Source organism: Nanorana parkeri, unplaced genomic scaffold (assembly GCF_000935625.1).
Source record: "Nanorana parkeri isolate BGI_ZX_2015 unplaced genomic scaffold, ASM93562v1 scaffold2200, whole genome shotgun sequence".
In the NCBI taxonomy this organism is placed as follows: domain Eukaryota; kingdom Metazoa; phylum Chordata; class Amphibia; order Anura; family Dicroglossidae; genus Nanorana; species Nanorana parkeri.
In genome coordinates, this window is record NW_017308468.1 from 66,348 (window position 1) to 71,648 (window position 5,301).

At 50.5% G+C, this 5,301-nt stretch overlaps 1 pseudogene; it reads right to left on the reverse strand.

Moving 5' to 3' along the window:
* Window positions 1-711: 711 nt before the first annotated feature.
* Window positions 712-2,299, reverse strand: LOC108801028 (annotated as a pseudogene).
* Between the last annotated feature and the right edge of the window lie 3,002 nt (window positions 2,300-5,301).

The following is a 5,301-nucleotide window of genomic DNA, read 5'->3' on the forward strand; positions in this document are numbered from 1 at the left end:
GGTGGCTGCAGATCTGGGTAGCTCCTGGGGTGCTTGGCCATGAACCCAATAGTGGAACGCCGTCCATGGGTTCATAGGCCACGTTTTATACTGGTGGAACGCGGAAGAGGAGCCTCGCGGCGTAACGTCACTTCCGCGTTCCACCCTGGAACGCATCTCGATCCACGGCCAGAGGAAGGAGGCGCCCTGGGACAGCTACGGCCGATGCGTTCCACTCTGGAACGCAGTCGGCTAGTGGCTCCGAACCCGGAAGTGTTACAGGAGAGCCTAGTCCCTGTTGTAGATTTTCCTTAATTTCCTGTCCTGTAAAATGTTGTCACCAGGACAGGAAGTGAGGGAAATGTTTCTATTGGGGCCCTAGATAGCAGTAAAAACCTGACAGGGGATCAATCCTCCCCCCATTCCATCCAGAACTGAAAAATATAGATACACCTTATGGGTGCAGGCTCCAGGACTGTCATCCCGATCCTGACTACACTAGTGTGTCCCTGACCTAGAACAAGCATGCAGCCAGTGAAGTCTGAATCATCTGATCTCCTGCATGCTTGTTCCTGGTCAATGACACACGTTGAGTATGAAGATGACATCCCCGGAGCCTGCAGATTTATACATGAGTAATGTAATTTCCTGTCCACTGCTCCTTCCTATTGGCCGAGTATTTCACCAATCAGATTCTCCCCCTGTGATGTCACCAGTCTCCGGGCAGATCTCTCACCTCTGATTCCCACCAGATATCTTTATAGAACCTCTCCATACACCTAACCCGGCATGGAGGGGCTCAGTGAAGGTGGTGGTGAAGGTGTGGAGGTGTCGGATCGGGTCACACAGATCATAAAAGGAGATCTGCCCTGCCTCATAATCCAGACCTATCCTGACTCTGTTACTGGAGACATTGCCGGGTAATCGGATCCTTTTACTGTCATGTGTCGCTGAGTACTGTTTACCTTTCCCCTCCAAACTCCAGGACTTCTTATTCCATCCAATCACTGACTGATCTCCTCTCCTCTCTATACTGGGGTACAATATCCCAACCAACCACCACTGTGCCCCCCCGACATCCACTTCCCAGTAATGTCGCCCTGAGGAGAAACTCCGACTGCTCAACACCTGAGAAAGCTCAAATCTCTCTGGAGTTTCTGGACGATTCTGACTCTCATCTGACCTGGATGCAGTTTTCCTGTCATGTGATATCTGTAGATGATTACTAGCTGTGCTCACATCCAGTAATATGTCTTCAGCTTCCTGTATATAGAAGAATACATTTACCTCAGACATTATATCAGATAACCCCGTGTGTAATGTGTGTGAGATTCCAGCCACATCCAGACCCCCTCCATCATGGAGGAGTCTATCATGTCTCTCTCTGTCCTCATCATCTCCATCCTCAGTATCACACAAGTCACCTGTGTCTGATTCCTGTAAGACAGTCAGTGGATCCGTCATGTTACACAGCTCCTCTATGTCACGCATCTTCCTGGACAGCTCGTCCTTCTTTATTTCCAGCTCCCGGATCATCTCCACCACAGAGATGGAGATCCGCTCTGCCCTCCCGGAGATCTCACTCAGGATTCTCTTCTCCAGGTCCTCCATACGTCTCCTGAGCTCTCTGAACAGGGCAGAGACTCTCTCTGTGTCACCGGCTGCTTTTCCCTGTACTTTCCTCCTGTGTTCCTCCAGACTCTGGACTCTTCTCTCCGTCTCCTCTCTCTCTGCCATCAGTTTCTGGAGAACATTTGTCAGTGTCATCTTCTTCTTCTCAGAGGCCTCATCCAGAGTCTCCACCTGATGTCCCCGATGTTCTCCGGCCAAACTGCAGGACACACAGATACAGGCAGAGTCCTCAGTGCAGTAATACTTCAGTAGTTCCTTATGGACGGAACATTTCCTGTTCTCCGGGGGAAGTGGTGGGGTCACATAAGACGTGTTCTGGTGACTTGCTGTGGACTCTCAGGTGGTTGTCACACAGAGAAGCTTCACAATGCAGACAGGACTTCACAGCAGGTACAGGAGCGTGAATACAATAAGTACAGAGGACCCCGGACTCCTCCTGATCTGGCCGAGCAGACAGGAAATTCTCCACTATGTTACGCAGTGTTATGTTCCTCTGCAGTGCAGGCCGCTCCTGAAACTTCTCTCTGCACTCTGGACAGGAATATCCTCCAGACCCCCTCTGTGTATCCAGCACATGACCAATACATTCCCGGCAGAAGTTGTGTCCACATTTCAGGTTTACAGGATCTGTATAAATGTTCAGACAGACGGAACATTCCAGCTCAGCTCCCAGATCAGCAGACGCCATCGCTGACAGCAGAAGAGAAAGTTCGTCTCTGACACTCATTAACCAGTGTGACCTGGTTCTGTACATTCCTACACAGGGCGAGGCTGAGACTCGTACTCATAGGAATCCTTATACAGAGGACACAGATAATACGTGGGAGGATTCCTGACCATTATCTCCATATCTGGGTGTAGAGAAGGGGGCTCCTTGTAGTCCTGAACACCCCTCTCTCTGCTCCCCAATCCTCCCCAGCTCATTGTGGGTACCCAGGGCTGGATTTACTCTCTCTGCTGCCCCAAGGCCAGGTTCCTCAATGCGCCCCCCCCCATGGAGAATGGCAGACCTGCATGCTGCATACAAGTGATCTCGGCGACTTCGCAGATAAAATAAGAATATCTTTACATTCAAAATTCAGTTCATGTGCAGCTACCCCGAAAGTAAGACCTAGCGGATTTCTGTAATATAAGACCTACCACCGAACTAGGTCTTATTTTCGGGGTAGGTCTTATATTACAGAAATCCCTGAAGACAGCGCTAGGTCTTACTTTCGGGGAAACGCGGTATGTGAACTACACCGATTCGGACAAGCTGGGCAAGTACGTATCTCGCAGTCCACACCTACGGCCAGGCTACACTAATTCCGTCCCGGAACCAGGGCCGGATTTCCCACAAGGTCAACCGAGCGCCCGGCCTCGGGGCAGCAGGGAGTAGAGGGGCAGCAGGGGTGTGGAATTCCTATCTCCCGATGGCCGGGACATGCAGCTCTGTGTGCCGGGCGGGGAGTTGTTTTCTACATGTATCCCGGCTTTGGGCAAGCAGAGCTAAATGTAGAGCGGGGAAGCCGCCACTTGTTTTCTACAAGTGATCTCGGCGATGTCCTCGAGATCACTTGTATGCAGCCTGCAGGTCGGCCATTCAGTTAGGTGTATGGAAAGGTTCTATAAAGATATCTAGGGGGAATCAGAGGTGAGAGATCTCCCCGGAGACTGGTGACATCACAGGGGGGGAGAATCTGATTGGTGAAATACTCGGCCAATAGGAAGGAGCAGTGGACAGGAAATTACATTACTCATGTATAAATCTGCAGGCTCCGGGGATGTCATCTTCAACTTCACCACCTCGTGTGTCATTGACCAGGAACAAGCATGCAGGAGATCAGATGATTCAGACTTCACTGGCTGCATGCTTGTTCTAGGTCAGGGACACACTAGTGTAGTCAGGATCGGGATGACAGTCCTGGAGCCTGCACCCATAAGGTGTATCAATATTTTTCAGCTGTGGATGTGGAACCCCTGTCAGGTTTTGCTGCTATCCGGGGACCCCAATAGAGAGATTTCCCCTCACTTCCTGTCCTGGTGACAAACATTTTACAGGACAGGAAATGAAGGAAAATCTACAACAGGGACTAGGCTCTCCCCAGGGCTGTGCTGGCTCTTAGGTGGACTCCGAAGGCTCTAAGGTGGACTCTGCGAGCTCTCAGATGGGCTATGGAGGCTCCAAGGTGGGCTGTGTGGGCTCTAAGGTGGGCTGTGCAGGCTCCGAGGAGGCTGTGCAGGCTCTCAGATGGGCTATGGAGGCTCCAAGGTGAGCTGTGCGGGCTCTGAGGTGGGCTATGTGGGCTTTCAAGTGACTGTGTGAGGTCTCACCAGGGGTCTGGAGGCGGGCAGCGTGGGTGTCAGGAAGACATAGGAGGAGATGTGCAGGCCGGCCCTTGTTTACATGCGTCTGTGGCTCGCAGGACGGCTGCCGAGGTCTCGTGCTTGCTGGGGACCTTGGCGGCCTTCCTATGAGCCGCGGGCCCGCACATCTCCTCTTCCATCTTCCAGACGCCTGTCAAAAAATCCACAGGACTCAAAAACTGGACTGTCCGGGTGAATCCTGGACAGGTGGCAACCCTAACAGGGTCACAGAGAGAAATAAAAAGTATTTCCTGTGGTGGGGGAGGGGAGGACCGGAACCTCTTTCAGGTTTTTATAAAGAAATATCAGGAACTCCTTACACACTATGGGGGGAATTTACTAAGACAGAATCTGGATCAGCTGAGCACAGGAACCAACCTCGATTAATCGATTAATCAGATTTTCTTTTTTAAAATGGCTCCAGTGATGGACTACTAGCTTATATCGAGATTGTAGTCCATCACGGGAGCAAGTTTGGAGCGGTGGAAGTAAAAAAAAAAAAGTTTGGTGTGGAATATAGTACATTATACAGCACACTGCAGAACTCCACCAGCTACAGAGGACTACAAATCCCAGCAATAGTACATTATACGGGGTGTATACACAGGCTGTGTAATGTATTATCGCAGCTATAGAGGAATACAGCAAATCGCAGCAATAGTACATTATACTATAATGTACTACTGCTGGGATTTGTAGTCCTCTATAGCTGGTGGAATTCTGCAGTGTGCTGTATAATGATTATACGGCGCAATGCAGAATACCACTGACCAGTTATAGAGGAACAACAAATCCCAGCAACATCCTGTATAATGTACTATTGCTGGGATTTGTTGTTCCTCTATAGCTGCTAATGTTCTACAGTGTGCTGCTTAAAAAAAAAAAAAAAACCAGGAAACATTAAAAAGGGATCTCGAGTGACTTACCTTGATTGTCATCGGTCAGCAGCGAGTCGGGAAGCTCACCGGGAGGAGAGGGCCAGATGCATGTCCTCAGCGTGGGCGGGTTTACCGGCGTGTGCGGTGGGCGTGGCGTGAGCGGCGGATAGCGGCGAGCGGGAAATTTACATGTTAGCCGACGAATCGACGATGGAAAACGCTTTCCATCGTCGATTTTAATCGACGTAATCGAATAATGGTTGCAGCTCTAAAAGAAACAATTTTTTGTTTTTAATACTCACCTGATTCCTGGATCCACCGACAAGCGCGGCCTCCCGTCTCCCACGCTGTCAGAAGCTGCATACAGCGCGGTGCTGGTTACTACTTAAACCGACGCGCGCAGTGTGCAGCTTCTGAGAAGAAACGCTATTAGCATAGCGGGGAAGGCGGCTGCGCATTTTGCATC